The 17,309-nt window shown below is 44.2% G+C and overlaps 1 protein-coding gene across 9 annotated transcripts in view; it reads left to right on the top strand.

Annotated features, from left to right (window-relative positions):
* Positions 1-17,309, top strand: part of UBAP2 (ubiquitin associated protein 2) — a 155,347-nt gene that overhangs the window by 33,575 nt on the left and 104,463 nt on the right. Inside the window, exon 1 of one of the 9 annotated variants that reach the window (XM_014573591.3) lies at positions 3,252-3,390. The exons of the other annotated variants lie outside the window; for them this stretch is intronic. The gene's annotated coding sequence lies outside the window, so the exon portion shown is untranslated. Of the gene's footprint in view, positions 1-3,251; positions 3,391-17,309 lie in introns of those variants that run through there. 9 annotated transcript variants of the gene reach the window in all.

The raw sequence follows: 17,309 nt of genomic DNA, 5'->3' as shown, positions 1-17,309 counted from the left end.
CATACAGAGAGGATGAAGGGACAGAATACCTTCTGCCTAAATCGGGGGGGAGGGGTCCAAAATACAGTGGGGGTGGTGTGTGCTTACAGGGTGGGGGGAGGGAGAGAAGAAGGGAAAAGTTGTGTGGGTCTGTTTCCATATTGAAGACTTCCATTGTAGATAGAGGGCAGTGATACATGGGCAGAGTTATGATTAGTTTTTAAATTTTAATTGTGACTTCCCTGACTTTCCAATGTCTGTTGAAAACAAAGTATTAATGGATTTTAGATTATTGTATCAGATTTAATTTAATAATTTGGTGTAAGAAATGCTTTAGAGAGACAAGAGGTGTTTTACTCCATAATTTTAATTAAATTGAATCTTGGAGCTTGGGGGTGGAGTTGCAGTTCTGGTCAGGGAATTTTTGTTCTGTGTGGAGAAACTTTTAATGGTGCTTTTCGCTTGTTTATTTTTGTCACGTCCCAAGGGTGCTACATGAAAATAAAAAACCCTCTTCTGTTGCTTTTTAAGGCCTTTATTCCAGCAAAGGTCACAAAGGAGAGCTAGAATGGTATAATTTGTGTGAGGGTGGAGGGTGTTCATGTGTGTTTTTTTTTTTAATAGTAATTTCAACTGCAGGCTTGATTTGCAAGGTTTCCACAAACCCTACTCAGTGTTTGATGTCTCATGCAACTTACAAGTTTGGCAGCTGATGCTACTTGGAAGTTCTTTCTTCCATGCAAATCAAGCAGCTTAGGTGAATTCCATAAGTTCAGTATTTTTCTTTGGTGCTCAGGGTGATTACAAACTCAGTTGATAGTGCTTGTACAGCTGCAATTTCTGAGAAGCCTCGTAAGTAGCTCTCTGAGGATTACATTTTATGAGCACTCATGAAAATTACAAGCTCCATTGGCATATGGAATGTGGTTTGTAATTTTCACGAGGTGGATAACAGAAGTTTAAAACGTGGCACATGGAACCTTAGACAAAGAGCCACCTTGGTTCAGCATAAAAAAGAAAGGGTTCACAAAATGCCATAGTGTAGGTGTGTTAGATATCCAGAAAACAAGTTTTGAGGAACTTGGTGGAAAAGTTGTCATAAATATTAAAGCCCATCAATGTGAAAGAAATGTGGGGAATTGTAATAAATACTAATTAAAGGGCAACAGGCTACAGTTCCTCCGCGAAAAAAGATTGCAAGAACCATGAAGTAGCCTCTGTGGAACTTTACTAGAGACTAGCTTAAAGAGTTAAGGAGAGGAGATTAAAACCTTGTACTGGAATTGGAGAAGGGGACGGCAGCTAAAGGCTCACGTTAAGATTTGCAGAGGGAAAGCTAAAGGATGGGGGGAAAAAAGCAGACGCCAGTCAGTGCAGGCCTAAAGGAGGAATAAGAAGTGCTTTTTTGAACATCAGGAGGAAAAGAAATATAAAGAGAAGACGAATAAAATTTTACTGAGATATTTGACTCCTTTAAACATTCTTTTCTTTAAGAAAGATATAAAAAGTTTGAATTAGGAAGTAAGTCAGACCCGATAAGACAGATATTGGTTGTGTTTGTTTGTTTTTGTTTGTTTAAAAGGAGGTGGGGAAATGTGAACATTCATCAATCGGCTGATCTAGATTATACCTGCTTTTAGTTTATATTCCACTTTGGGTAGGCACATAACTCTCATAGCCCTACTTCTGTGCAGTATTTTGTGGATGGAACCATAGAAATATGACTGGAAGGGACTTGAGAAGTCATCAAGACCAGCCTGCTGTGCTGAGTCAGGATCAAGTAAACCTAAATTATTCCTAAGAGGTGTTGGTCCAGACCTATTCTTAAAAACCTCTGTGGAGTTTCTAGAGCCTCCTTGGGCTCTCTTTACTTATTGATGGGGTTGTAGAAATTAATCATTTATATCTTGAGGATGGCAGCATATCATGTTTTGGTTTAGTGGAATATGGTGGGAAGGAGGCGTCAATATCTGTCCTTTTAATTCTCAGTTCTAGAATCATAAACATATGAATGAGATTTGCAGATGGTATTAAATTTTGCAAATGACAGTGAAGACAAAAAATAAAAAGATTTTGATCAGAAATAAGAGATTCAGTTTAGAAAAATGCTGGTGTTACTCCTGGGGGAAGCAATACAGATTCAGGTAAACAGATTCAGTGACAAGGGGGAATCTTGGTAAGGAAAGTGATCTAAGAGGCAAGATAGGAATTGGCAATATGAGTGTTTGCAACTAAATAGTCCAGTGCAAAGTGGGTAGAGTATGCAGAGTGATTATTTAAGACACCAGACAGATAATGTTCCCTCTTTGTATAGCTCTGGTGTAATTACACTAGGAATAGTGTATTCTCTTTTGAACATGTTTGTCACCAGAAGGATACTGATACATTGGAAAGAGTTCAGAGAAATAGATAGGAAATAATCAAGTGATTGGAAGAATTGATTTCGGAGGGAAGATTTAAAAGAGCTAAATATATAAAGCTTGACTAAGATGACAGAATACTTGGCAGTATCTATGATAAGCCTACAAATATTTGAAGGTTGTGTGTTTCAGAGTGAAAGAGGAATTGTTTAGAAGGGTTCAAGGATGCACAAACAGTAATAAAGAATTGAAATTAAGGGGAACAAATTTAGATTGACTTAAAAATCTCAGAAGGTAGCCGTGTTAGTCTGTAACTTTTAAAGACAACAAGCAGTCCTGTGGTACTTGAGGGTGTGCCTACATGGCAGGGCAAAAGTCAAATTAAGCTATGCAACTTGAGCTACATCAGTTGCATAGCTTAAGTTGAAATACCTTAATTCGGCTTTTGGTGCTGTCTGCACAGCAGGAAGTTGAAGGAAGAACACTCTTCCTTCGACTTCCCTTACTCCTCATGAAATGAGGGTTACAGGAGTTGGAGTAAGAAGTACAGCTTGCCATTGTTTTGAAATAACAGCTTGCAGCGTAGACACGCTCTTGGTTACTTTGGAATCATGTAGGTTATTTTGGAATAATGCTGCTATGTAGACATGCCCTTAGAGATAGATAAATGTATTGGGTCATTAGCTTTAGTGGGTAAAACCCACTTCATCAGATGAGTAGTCCTGTGGCATCTTAGTTGTAACTTAGAACACTGTTCTATAGAGTGACTATTGAAGTTAGTGGAAATCTCACTGTTTAGCTAATTTTCAACTAATCAAACAATACCTCATAAGTGCATGTCTGTACTGGTGGACTGCATAGGTGTGAAAAGCAGTGTATGCTAAAGTGCTGTGCTTTAACTCCCTCATGCAGATGCTCCAGGGTCAAACTAAAAGGCTCCTACTTTCCATGATTGTTGTCCTCCTGGAACAGGACTCCATTACTGTAAAATAGCAACCTTCTGGTTTGTATCTGCAGTGCCCACATGCTGGAATTACACCACAGCGCTTTGGTGAGCACTTTTATTCATTCCCTAAAACTTAGTCCTTCTCTCTTCTGTTCCCATGATGATTGTTCACACCTGAGCTCCTGACAAAAGTTCTAACCAAGAACTTGGCCTTCTGATAACTTTTCAGTTGGAAAAGTAAACTTTCCTAAACATACCCTATCTATGAGTTTTCATCAAGATCATGTGCACAAGGTAAGCTCCAGGTTGGTAAAGCAAGTAACTTTTTTAATATGGGCATAGAAACAGCTAACTTCCCCTTCAGCTCCTAGCCATTGGGAGTAGAAAGTGACTCACTGAAGAGAGAGAGTGTGTGTGTGGGAGGGTGTTCGTGCTAGGGATGTAAGCAACTAGTTGACTATCCGATAATATAAGCTTTATCAGAGAGAGGCAGCAAGTGCAGAGGGGAGAAGGAGCTGGCTTCAAAGCTGGTTCCCCCCAGCACCGTCTCCACAGGCGGTAGGGGAGGTAGAGGCACAGCGGGAAACAGCGCAAGCTGGGACCGAAGCTGTCTTCACTTGCGCCGCTTCTGCTGCGATTCTGCTTTTGAAATGTACGAGAGCCCCAGTGGAGCTATTCATCGACTAGTCAATTAAAGACGCTTCGCAGGAAGCTTGAGGCCAGTGGGATACTTCCCCATGGTCCCCTGCAATCCCTGTGGGGCTTCCGCCTTTGAACTGTAGCAAGAGAGCTGCACAGCCACAGTTCAAAGGTGGAGGCGCCCTTATAGACTAATCGAATAGTCGGTGGAAATATCCCATAGACTATTAGATTAGTTATTAGTCTACATTTAACATCCCTAGTTCATGCCTGATGTGTAGGCAGAACCCAGCTGGTTTCGTCCCTAAAGGAGCACGTGGCAGTGCACTACTGAGTATCAAAGCTCCATGCCCACCTTCCCTTCTGCCTGGAGCCCCATGGTTGGCAGGCTCTGGAAGGTTTAAAATATGCGGGCTGTAGCCAGTAGGTTGTCTTGTTTGGGGAAGGACAGCAGTGTGGGGAACATCAGGCTGCTCCGAGTCCAATGTGCTTTCCTTGCCCCCTATTGACTGCTGGGGACTTGGCACACTCGCCCCACTGTTGCCTTGGCCTGACCTAGACCCCTGGCTGGCCACAGTCCTGTATCCTGCTTTTGCACGCCATAGTTTTGGAACCTTTGGCTTGGCTCAGCTCGTAAGATCTTTGGGTCAGGAGCTCTCCTGATTTTTGTGTCTTGTGCCATGTCAAAACACGTTAATGAGCAACAAGAAGCAATTTGTTGGTATTGTGCTACTGCTGGAGAAGTCCACCTTGTGCTACACAGTGTGCAAATACACACACTTCACAGTATCTGACCACCATTGGGGTCACCAGCAAAACCTGAAGATAATAAAAATCTATTAAATCAGATTTTAGACTAACATACCTACTGGATGGGAAGACTCTTTAGAAATAGACAAGCTCTCTTTCCAGCATTTGCTGCGGTGACATTTCTGATGACTGGTAATTTAGCCATTGGATTTTATGTTGGAAGCTGTAACGCGATCCGCTGAGAAGGTTGTAGATCTGTGTTAAGGTGGCTCTCTCTGGTGCAAACTTTAAGCAGCCGCTTTTTCATGTACAGACCTATCATTCACCTTTTAGCGTTTTCCATTGCTAATGTGTATTTGGGCTAGGCGCACTTAGTGCAGTGGCATGCAGTGGTTTGGCATACACATTTTTGCTTCTTGCGGTTCAAGAGTGTCAGATATGTTTGAATCCTTGCTTGCTATTTATAGATACTGTTGCTTGTATCTGTTTCTATTCTAGGAATTCATTTGGAACCCGTTCCAGAGGAATGCTGTTTAGAAGTGCAGGGGGGAGTAGAAAGGGGGTGGGGAGAACAGACACTGAGCATATTCCTGTTGTCTGGTAACAGTGTGCACTGTGTTGGCCTCCCTCTGGTGCCCTATTGTTTCTTGGATAGCACCTTGTTTACAAGAACCACGGTCCAAGTGAATTCCCAGCATTGGAAGTTTTCTTGTCTCTTTGGTGCAGGGATTGTGCGCGCTTTTTACTGTGCTTTGCAGCAGCTACTTTTGTACTCTTCAGTTTGCAGTCTGTCCTCGAGTCTGTTTTCATTTGTGAATGGTGGTAAACTGCAAGGCAGGGCTACTCACCATATGGCTCCCAGGGCTTTCAAAGTTGAGTAGCCCTGCTGCAAGGGATGCGTCTAAGTCAAGAGCTGAAATCCCCATTCTGTAGTTTAATAACTGAAGTTATCCGCTCCCCTCTCCCATGGTAATGGAGAATTCTTTGTATTCTGTTAATACCTGCTTGAATCTGATGAACTGACTTAATCAAAATATTCAGTGTTCTTAAAGCTTTTCGCAGTTTAGTAGCTCATTTGTTACATGAATCATCAGTCCTGTTAGTAGTTGGTGGCATTGTTTCTTCAGTTGAATATGAATCGCACGCTGCAGTATTACTGATTTTGATCCTTACATTTCTGATATGTCTTTAGTTTTGTTTTTTATTGATGTAAATTGTTTACCTGTTGAATTGTGCCTCTTACTTGCTTTTAAAGTCTTTGTATTTTATACCTCTTGGAGAATAGGTCCATCAATGGCTATTAGCCACGATAAGGGGTGGGCAATGAGTTTTGATGGGGGACTGTCAAAATTTGGTAAGTGGTCAAGGGCTACACTTTTCTAAGGGTGGTGGTGCTGGGCCTGGGATGGAGGTTGGGTGCAGAAGGAAGTCAGGGGTAGGAGATTGAGGTTTAGGGGAGAGTATGGGGTTTGAGAGGAAGTTTGAGTGAAGGAGAGGGTTGTAACTTGAGGCAGGGGTTTGGGGTGCAGGATCCAGCAGGGGGTATGGGTGCAGGAGAAGATTCTGGCCTGGAAGAGGAATGTAGGGGGGGTGCAGGGTCTAGGAGGGAGTTGACATGGGGTGGAGGGGTGCAAAAGGTGGTGACCTGGGGCAGGAAGTTGAGGTGTGGGATGCCAGATGCAGGCTCTGGCCAGGAGGTGCTTACCTAAGCAGCTCCCAGCCAGGGCACCGGGACCCTCAGGTAGGCTCCCTGCCTGCTGCAGCCACGTGCCACTTGAAGCAGCTGCCTGTTCATGTGCCTCTGTGTGCTGTTAGGGGGAATGGGGGAAGACTTTACACACTGCCCTCACCCCCAGCTCAGTCGGGAGCTGCAATGATTGGGCTACAGCGGGAGCAGTGTTCAAATTGCCCCCCCTCCCCGTTGGTTTGACTCCGCATGGTCATTCTTATGTTCTTTTAAAAGAAGTACCAAAAATGTATGTTGGACAGGATCTAAGTAGTGGTACTTGTGAAGCAAGAGAATTCATTATGAAAGCTTTGTAAACCTCCATTGTAGGTCTGTCTAGCTGACTTGATCTGTAGGTTATCCCTTCTTGCTTTATTGTGGGTAAAACGAGGTAAACACCTGGTTTGTTGATGGCTATCAACATGCTGCTGTGGTGTCGGATACTGGAAAATGGTTCCTTTTTAATTTTTTTAATAGCTTTGTCCAACAACTGGAATTCTTGGCAAAATGCAAGCCTGCAAGTGCCCTTCATCTGTGCTTATCACTAATGTTCACTGTTCTGCAGTTGCCCAGGCTTGTACTGCTTTCAGATTGTCCTGCTGATGTGGTCATTAGGAACTTGAGGGAGTAATGGCACTGAGAAGAGTCAGTCATAGCGTAGGCAGCAGATGGACAGGCTTTCATATGTGGCAGTGCACTTCTGACTTGATCTAAACTGTCTCTGTCACTTAAGTCTTACCAGTGTTACCTGTCATCGTAGTAGATGGAAATGCTAAGGTCATAAATCTCCATTAGCATTTTGAACAGATGATTGGCTTTCCTCTGTGGCTGAGAGCTCTGTGCCTCCCCTGTGTGTTTCCCTTTGCTCCATGGGGGATTGCTTCCTTTAGCTGTAGTAATCCTGCAGATGCTATGCAGTTGGGAGCTCACCTAGTCTGCTGCTGTTTCCTAAGCTTAAGTCGGAGAGGTGGTACGAAGGGTTACACAAGTCTCCAGGGATAGCTTTCAGTAACTTGTTGCTTTGCCATGTGGGTTTTTTGGCAAGTGGCCAGCCCTGACCCTTCCTAAATAGTGGGTCTGGGTTCTTCATGGATGGATTACAGTAGGATTGACTGGACAAATGAAGAGCATGCTTTCTTTCCTTTTGATCTTGATCAAGTCACATTGCCAGATCTTGGTTTCCTGGTGAAAGTGGAGAGAGTTTGGATTATGGATGTTAAATTTCAGTTAATCAAGTAGTCAATGGAATTTCCATCGACTACTTGATTAGTCGAGAAGGGCGCTCACTATCCCGCTGTGCCCCTCTCTTTCCAAGGGAGAGGCATGAACTTGGAAAGAGACAAATGCAAAGTGCTCCACTTAGGAAGGAAAAAAACATTTCACACATACAGGATGGGAAGCAACTGTCTAGGAAGGAGTACGACAGAAAGGGATCTAGGGGTTATAGTGGACCACAAGCTGAATGAGTTAGCAGTGTGATGCTGTTGCAAAGAAAGCAAACATGATTCTGGGATGCATTAACAGGTGTGTTGTGAGCAAGACACGAGAGGTTATTCTTCCACTCTACTCTGCACTGGTTAGGCCTCAGTTGGAGTATTGTGTCCAGTTCTTTCTTGAAATGCGGTGCCCAGATGTGGAGAAATTGGAGAGGGTCCAGAGAAGAGCAACAAGAATGATTAAAGGTCTAGAGAACATGACCTATGAAGGAAGGCTGAAAGAATTGGGTTTGTTTAGTTTAGAAAAGAGAAGATTGTGGGGAGACGTGAGAGCCGTTTTCAGATATCTAAAAGGGTGTCATAAGGAGGAGGGAGAAAACTTGTTTATCTTGGCCTCTGAGGATAGAACAAGAAGCAATGGGCTTAAACTGCAGCAAGGGAGGTTTAGGTTGGACATTAGGAAAAAGTTCCTAACTGTCAGGGTGGTCAAACACTGGAATAAATTGCCCAGGGAGGTTGTGGAATCCCCATCTCTGGAGATATTTAAGAGTAGGTTAGATAAATGTCTATCAGGGATGGTCTAGACAGTATTTGGTCCTGCCGTGAGGGCAGGGGACTGGACTCAATGACTCTCGAGGTCCCTTCCAGTCCTAGTATTCTATGAACTTCTAAGTTGATTCCTCCCAGCACCAGCTCCTGCTCTCCCTCCTTGCTGCCTCTCTCTTATAGAGGCAGAAGGGGTGGGGAGCAACCAGTCGAGTGACTACTCGATTATCTAATAAGCTTATGCGTATTGGGTAGTCGACTAGATGCTTACATCCCTAGTTTGGACCACATAGCATATTAGCTTAGTAGAATTTGAAATTCAACTATGGGACCAGAAAAAGCATGAGCCAGTGTGATGTCCATATTCTGGTAAGATCACTTGAATCTCTAGAAGCTTATGCAATAGTTGTGCTGATCAGGTAATGCTAAGTAGAGATGTTAACTATTGGGTATTTGTGTACATGTGTAATGGCTGGAAATTGTAGCGGTTACATGTTTACAGGTGGGGGGCAGGCAGGAGCTGGTGCTCGTAGGGAGTTGGCTATTTGAAGAGGCAGCAGCACCGGGAGAGCTGACATGCGCGGGGAGCCAGCTTAAAAGCTACTTCCCGCATATACCTGCTTCCGCCTGCCCTCTCGGGCCCCCTCCCCCGACTGGTGCCTTTTAAACCAGCTCCCCTGCACTTCTGCCTCTGTGGGAAGTGGGGGGCAGGATGGGGGTAGCAGGCAGCTTGGTGAAGTCAGCACACACAGAGAGCTGGCTCCCTGTGTGTGGTAGTTCCCATCTTCCCCCCCCCCCCCCCCCCTTTTGCTGCCTCTGTGGGAGGCAGAGGAGGGTGGGCAGGTGGCTTGGCAGAGCTGACATGCATGAGAAGCTGGCTTGAAAGCCGGCATACCTGCATGTACTGGCTCCAGTCTACCTCCCTCACCCTCAGTGCTCCTGTCTCTATCAGAGATCCTGTCCCCGGGAGCCCTGGCCGGCTGGTGGCAGCGGGCCAGAGCCCATGCCTGTAATAGCAGGGCTGGAGTCCAATGATGGTGGGGCTGGAGCAGAGTCAGCCAGAGGGAGGGACAGTGTCTGGGAGGCCAGTGGTGGGGGACCTCCCCTGATCTTACAAATTCCCTCATTCGGGATGGGTCCGGTCCTGAGGGTGCCGCACCAGGGAGGGTCCAACTTGTTCTTTAAAGGAATGGCTCATGTGTTTGAATCTCTCTCATAGCCTCTGTAGCAACAACTGATGCAAAGAATTAATTTATCTTCTCTGCAGTGGCCTTATCTTCCCTGAGAGCTTCCTTAGCTCCTCAATTGTCCAGTGGCTCCACTGGTTCTGATGTACTTAAAGGGAAAAAGAATGGTTGTTTTTTATGTCTTTTGCGAGTTGTTCTTCAAATTCTTTCTTGGCTGGCCTAATTATACTTTTACACTTGACTGGCCAGAGCTTATGGTCCTTTCTGTTTTCCTCAGTAGGCTTTGTTTTTTTAACTCTGCCTCTGTTACTCTGTTTAGCCATGGTGACATTTTTTGGGGAATTGTCACTGATTTTTCTTTAATTTGATCTCTCTCTCAAACAGTTTCTATGCCGAGGACAATAGTGTGCTTGGGAAGACAGACGATTCCTGTGCTGACAGGTTTTAGTCTCTTCCCTTCTTTAGACAGAAGCACTTCAAAAAGTCTTCTGTAAACGTGGATGTCTTATAAGTACACATTACTGAACACTTAACACACAACACAGACATTTAGGAATTAAAGAACATTTCTCAATGAGTGTAATAAATACATGACCATGGTTTCTCATTAGATCAGGAATAGAATACATTAGAAAAGATCAAACTAAGAGACACACTGACAGAATCTTTCCTTGAGGGTTTATTTTTAAAAAACTTGTGGTGAGTTGTTTAATATTTGTTATGCTGGTGTCTCAAGGCCCAAATTGGGATCAAGACTACTGAGTTTGGGAGGATGCATTAAGGAAGATTGGACATTCAGAGTAACAGTGCAGAAGGTTTTAAAAAAAAAGCATGCATTTTAGGGATGTAAGCGACTAGTTGACTAGTCCCTTGACAAGTTGCTCCCCCGCTTGCTGCCTCTGATAGAAGCAGCAAGGTGTGGGAAGTAGGAGCCAGTGCTGGGGGGAGCTGCTTAAAAGCCAGTTCCCCTCAGCATCGTCCCTGTGGGGGGCAGGGCACAAGCTGGGAATCAGCTGATTGCCAGCTCAGGCCCAATCCCAGAAGCTGTGCCTCTGCCAGCTCTTAATTACATTTAAAAATCAGAAGCACAGTGGGAGGGACCCGGTGCAAGCTGGGACAGCTGATTCCTGACTCTCACAAGGTCCCTTCTGCTGTGCTTTAGCCTTTTCAATGTATTAAGAGCTGACAGGCTCTTAATACATTGAAAAGGCAGAGCCACAACGGAGTTAGCTCCCAGCCCGGAAGCTAACCCCTCTGTGGCTCCCCCACTTTATCGACTAGTTGATGGAAATCCATCAACCAATCAGTTCATTGACTAAATTTAACATCCCTAATGCAGTTGTTAATTTACTAGGCACTGTTCACAAACAAAACATGTAGCTAAGACTTAAAGTTGAAAGTATGTTTCAGTGGAATCAAATTAGCACCCAGCAATCATTTTACTTTCTTTATAGAAACTCTCTACCTTTTAAAAATAAACTTCAGATTTGGATTTGGAAATGAATAATTAAAACATTGCAAACAGTAGAAAACTTTTTATGAGTAGAATTGAATTTATTGATCTCTTTTGGTATATGAAATTAGTTGATTTAGGTGTAACTTTTTGTTGTAGACCTTTCAAATTTGTTCCAATAACAATATTGCATAAGAATGAATGTGTAGGTTTTTTGCAATAACTAATTTATGGTATATGTTAGTTGAATTGGAAATGGGATTTTATAATTGCCTAGTTTGAGGTATGTATGTTTGTAAGTGTGCGCACACACGTTTTAGGGGGAACATTAAGAGTGGGTGCACAGTATAAGTAGAGGTAAGATGATGGTGAGTATTGAAAGATTATACAACATTGGGGAATTGGTGTTTTGTCTGTTGATTGCCACACACATCCTTTTTAAAGGCAGAATTTTTGGGAAGAGTATTTTTTGGGGTGGGCTCAATTGGACAGCTTAGAGAGACTGCAGTACTTCATTTTTCCACTTTCAAGCCATGTACACACCAATGTGTTGAGCGTTGTCTACCTTGGTTTGTTATCAAGGGAGTCAGGAGAGAGGCTTTCCTCAGCCAGTCTCTAGAAAGAAGTGAAAAGCTGACAAAGTTAGCTTCAGCTGAGAGAAATAAGTCCTCAATTTCACAATCTTTTGTAAGCATCTAATCATGTGTAAGCAAGATGGCTAATTTCCCAGTTTCCTCCCTGTTTCCTGGTCTGTCCATAGAAGCTCCCTGACCCTGTTGCTGGGTTGGGCCGAGTGATTTCCTGTGCCTTCTCCTCTTGTCTCTGATGAGTCCCTCAACAACTCTTTTCTTGCTTATCTTTGTGTGCGGGGTACACACAGACTTTTTCAAACATTGCTTAAGGATTTTGTACCTTTATACTGCTTCCTGTAGACCTGTCAGTAAAAGCCACTTCTCTTTAGCAAGGATACCAAAATAAATGTCAAACTGTAGGCCAAACGCATTTGGAGAGAGAATCCAAAATTATGAAACCTTTAAAAAGTTACAAGTACTTTTTTCTGGTGCTAAATTTTACTAACGCTTCTTGTGATATTGTTCCCTTCCCCAAACAAACCCAAAGGCTGAGAAATTCTACTCTGTAATAAGATGTATAAACCTTTGGGAATTGATTTCTTTTCAGGGAAGTTGAAGGTTGGCACATGAAAATTGAACCTGCATTGGGAAACTAGCTAGCGGCATTCAACCTTTACTGTGAAGCAGTTATGGTTCTTCCTTAATAGTTCTCTGGCAGTCTTGTACTCATGGTAATACAGTAAAACTCCAATGGTCCGGCATCTGATGGTCCGGCACTCCTAATGGTCCGGCACCATCAGGAACCGGGAAGTGCTCCAGGCAGCCGGACCATTGGAGCTGCTCTGCTCCCAGGTTCCCTGATTCAGTCGCTGCTAAAACTGACCAGCGGCTGAATCGGGGACGCCTAGGGCACAGCAGCTGGGGTGCTGCCGGGTTGGTCCCATAGTGCTGCCCCTCGGGGCTGCGGGACCCAACCCAGCAGCGCCCCACCTGTCCCCCATTCAGCTGCTGCTGAAACTGACCAGTGGCTGACTCCAGGAAGTCTGAGGCAGAGCTGCTCTGCCCCGGGCTTCCTGGAATCAGCCCCTGATCAGTTTCAGCAGCGGCTGACTTGGGGACACCTGGGACAGAGCAGATGGGATGCTGCCGGGTTGGTTTCACAGCACCAAGGGTTGGCGCTACCAGACCGCCCCAGCTGCTCTGCCCCAGGCATCTGGATTCAGCCGCTGTTGAAACTGACCAGCGGCTGACTCCAGGAAGCCCGGGGCAGAGCAGCTCTGCCTTGGGCTTCCTGGAGTCAGCCGCTGATCAGTATTAGCAGCAGCTGACTTGGGGACACCTGGGGCAGAGCAGCTGGGGTGCTGCTGGGTTGGTCTCGCCGCGCCAAGGGTCAGTGCTACCGGACAAACCCAGCAGCCCCCCAGCTGCTCTGCTGCAGGCATCCCCGATCCAGCCTCTGCTGAAACTGACCAGCAGCGGCTGAATTAGGGACACCTGGGGCAGAGCTGGACTATCGGAAGGGGGGGCTATGAGGGGTCTGGGGCAGCATCCCCCCCAGACTCCTCATAGCCCCCCTTTCCAATAGTCCAGCAAATCTGATAATCCGGCACTCCCTGGGTCCTAAAGGTGCCGGATTATCAGAAGTTTACTGTATATAGGAATTCCAATCAGGGCCCAATTGTTCTAAGTTCTATACAGTTAACAACATTAAACATGAACTTAAGACTTGTTTCTCTGTAAGTGCCCTGGTTGTCTCCATTTTGAGGTTCAGCTAGCCTCTGTACTTGGAGACTTTTACAAGTTAATTCTTTAGCCTTTGTTACAGGTGGGAAGGCGTTTGTGAGATGGTACTACAGTTGTGTTTTGCATCATGTTTTGAAAGTGCTCAGATGGGTTTCCTTCAGATGGCCTCCAATGAGGAGTTTCTCAGTACTTGAGAAGCAAAACAGTATTCAAAGTGATGGATTTTTAGCTAGTAGATGAGTTTCTGTTGGAAGGAATTACATTGGCCTTGGAATGATTTGCTGAAACTTCTCCCATATAGCACGGTTGTTACAGTTGTAAAGGAAAGTTTGACTGCTGCTTTATAGCAATGTGAAAGTCCAATCTATTGTGTTACTGGAACACTTTCCCCTTCCTCTAACACTTGTGCCATAAAAATCTGTAGCTTCACATGAATGCATTTTTTTTTAAACAACTGTTCTGGGTGCACATTGGAGAAGCAGTGTATCTGGAGTATTTGTCATTGCAAGGTCAAATACGAACTGCAATCAAGGGACTTTCGCAGTAGACCAGACATAAACCTGGACTATATCGAGACCCAAATCCATTTGTCAGCTTTTGGTAACTGTCCTGAATAGATCTTTAACCAGCAGTTCTATCCCTCCCAGCCCATCTTTATCCTCCTCACTTGATCTTGAAGTCAAGATGTGATGCTTGAATTTGTGACACATTGGTCATTTCCATGGCAACAGACTGTCAAAAGGATTTGACTAACTTGCAGGATCAAGCTGAGGAAGCCAGTCTGTGAAGGAGAGAGGCTCTTGCTAAACCACATCTTAAATAATTAGCAGTATCCACTTAATACTGAGAATTCGCAGCACCGTACCAAACTCTGATTTGGAAAGCAGAAGGTGTCAACTTTCTGGTGGTAGTTACTAAACCACTGTAACATTTTGTTGGCTGGTGCACACAGCTTCCTCCCTCCGCCATGCAGAGGCTTTAGGTTGGCTCCCCACTGCTTCTCCTGCAGCAGGGTGGGGAGGCGGGAACTGACACTCATGGGCTGGATCGGGGAGGCTGGGGGCTGGATCCAGCCTGTGGGATGTAGGTTCCCCATCTCTGCCTTAAACAGGTCTTCAGTGAATGTTTCCAGGGTATGTCTGTGGCATTGGAGCTACCAAAATACAAGCTAACTACAAGAGAACTTCAGCGTTCCAAACACCTGGGAAATGGAGGTTATTGACAACTCTGGACAAAAGATTATGGTTGTTCTTTCAAAAGTTCACAGCTGCACATTTGCTTACCACAGCTTTGGAACTTTACTATGCAGAGAAAAAGTGCTGCTTCCCCTTATTTTATTTTTTTTTAGTGGTTTACCTTTAACACAATACTATGCTGCACTTCTCTCTCTCTCTCTCTCTCTCTCTCTCGCTCTCTCGCTGCTGCGTGATTGCACCCTTTGAGTTCCAAATGAGGCATGTGGTTGAGTGGTCAGCTCATAATGATGAGGTTCAACTGTAATATTTATTTGTAAGGTTCCATCTGCACAGGGCTTTCCTCTGTGGTTTGTGAGAAACATGTTTAAATGTTAGCCTCTCTGGAGGGCTGTAATATAGTATTCTAATCCAGATTACTGGGCTCAATGCAGGAATAACAGCATAGGGCGCAGGCGGCTGTGAATGTGCAGGTGGCCAGATTAGATGATCTGACAGTTCCTTCTAGCCGTAAACTCCGAGGAACATCTGTGCAGCCAGCCCAACATCATCAAATACTACTGCAGCAAATCTGTCCCTGGGTCTGCTGATGGGGCTGTGTAGATCTCTGCTTGAGTCTGGCCTTGTGACGGCCCTGAGGCTGCACCCCCGTCCATAGCAAGATGTGACTCCACCAGCCAGTAGAATAGAGAGGGTTTGTTGCCTCTCAGAGATACAGCACAGCCCGGGTTCAATGTGGACATCGGAGTAAGGGACAGGCAGCCTTAGCCCTCTTAGGGTAGAGGTCCACAGGCCCCTGATCCCCCAGTACCCGATTTAGTCCCATCTCTTCATGTTTGCCCAGCCAAGACTGCCTCTTCTCAAAAACCACAGAACGCTCATCCCCCCCAGGTAGCCACACCCCTTCCTTTGTTTAAACCCCTTCTCATGTCCAGGTGAGAAACTGCCGCTGGCTATTGCCTACGTGCTTCTGCTCAGGGTGGACCCTCCCCCCCCCCTCCCGCTATTTAACATCCCTAGAGCAAGTGATAGAGGGAAGGGGGATTGGAGTGAGTGCGGGTAGGAGCCTCAGGGTGATAGTGTTTCGGTTTGTGTGCTTAGAGCAGTGTTTCTCAACCAGTGGTTTGAGCACCCTTAGGGGTACTCAAGAGAAGTCTGGGGGAGGGGAGTACGTCAACACAACTGAAATTTGGAGAAAACTGAATTTTTGTTTTAATTTTTAAAATGTTTTATTATTTTTATACTTTTTACACCCAAAAATGTCATCGTCCTCCTGGCTACGATTAAGTTGTTTAAATGTGTTGTAATGGCAGAAAAAAAATGGTGTGTCTGAAAACTGTAGGTACTGGGGGTACTTAAAAAAAAAAAAAAAAGGTGTTTTTATTTTATTTATTTATTTTTAATTAAAAGGTTGAGAAACATTGGATTAGACTATTGGCAACCCTAACCTAGGTGTAATTGTTCTTGTTTGCAGCTGAGCCAGGTTACAACACTGGCTTGCTGGTCAGTGTGGATGAGGTCAAGCTGAGCTTATAACTGTGTTAAAAAATAGCATGTTACTGTAGGTCTCTAATTGGGGCTCATACTTTAAAACAAACTTTGTTAAAACACTAACAGTATTGGGCTTTGTGCATGCTGGCAGGCCAAATTATGCTGTCCAACTTGATTTCCCAATAGAATTAAAAGCATGTGTGTGTGTATGTATAAAGAGTTTCACGCTAGAAAAGTAAACATGGTTGTGAATGGGGATTGTCGCCCAGCTGTGTAATAAAATGGCTTATTTTGGTTTGTGTAGGCAGAAAAAAAGGATAACTATTACAAGGAACTCTGTGTTAGCCTAGGTATCTGAAGGATAAAGTCTGGTTCTTTAACCTAGTTAAATCTGTTTGTTTGTACAGATAAAAAAGCCATGTTATAAAATAGCTAAGCCACAACCATATGTTAAACATAGCTCTTTCCATAATATAGAGATGGATTTATGTAATGTGGGCAAACTTAGACACTAATTCAAGTGAGAGCCTAGCTTTAGAAACCCAAATCTTTTTAGCCACCTAAACAAAAATGGGCAATCTTTAGGGGGCTGAGTCCATACAACTCGAGTGAGAGTTGCAGGTGTACAGCATTTCTTAAATCAAAATGGCCCTGTTTTATTTAGGTACATAACTTCAGGTACCAAAATGTGAAACTATTAGCCTCAGTCTTTGAAATGTAGTAATGCTCTTTCCAGAATCTGTGTATGTAGGACCTTACTCGTTGCTTAAAATTGGATTCAAATTGCAATGTCCTGGGTAGTACAAAACAAAAGCGACTCAAAGGTGGTATTAGTTTACTTGAACGTAAAATCTTCAGCATACTGGAATTCAGAGGGGCTGCTCTTTTTTCCAGGCAGTATAGTTCCAAAAATACTCATATAAAGAAGTGCTAGTGCCTATTTGCAAGTTTACCATCAGAGAACTTTTATCAAAGGAAGTGACTTTAAACTCTGCTGCAGGTTTTTGTCTTGCAATGTATATTTGAAGTATTACCGAACAGCCAAGATGACGCAGTGTCTGACATAACTGTTGCACTTTTTAGTGTAAATAGTGCCCACTACTACTTAATATGTTAGTTTTTATGTAGATCATAGTGTCAGCTGAGCTTGAAATTACATATCCTCTGTTTTGATCTGGGTCTTATGAATGCAAAACTGCAGCTGCAGTGAAGTGATCTGTGTACACAAACTTAGCCTGAAGGAAGGGTTGGCTTAGCAAGACTAAACCAGATGAAAAAGTCTATTTCA

This window comes from Pelodiscus sinensis, chromosome 6, assembly GCF_049634645.1.
Source record: "Pelodiscus sinensis isolate JC-2024 chromosome 6, ASM4963464v1, whole genome shotgun sequence".
In the NCBI taxonomy this organism is placed as follows: Eukaryota; Metazoa; Chordata; order Testudines; family Trionychidae; genus Pelodiscus; species Pelodiscus sinensis.
The sequence above is the reverse complement of the archived record's forward strand: the minus strand, read 5'-3'. Positions and strand labels throughout refer to the sequence as shown.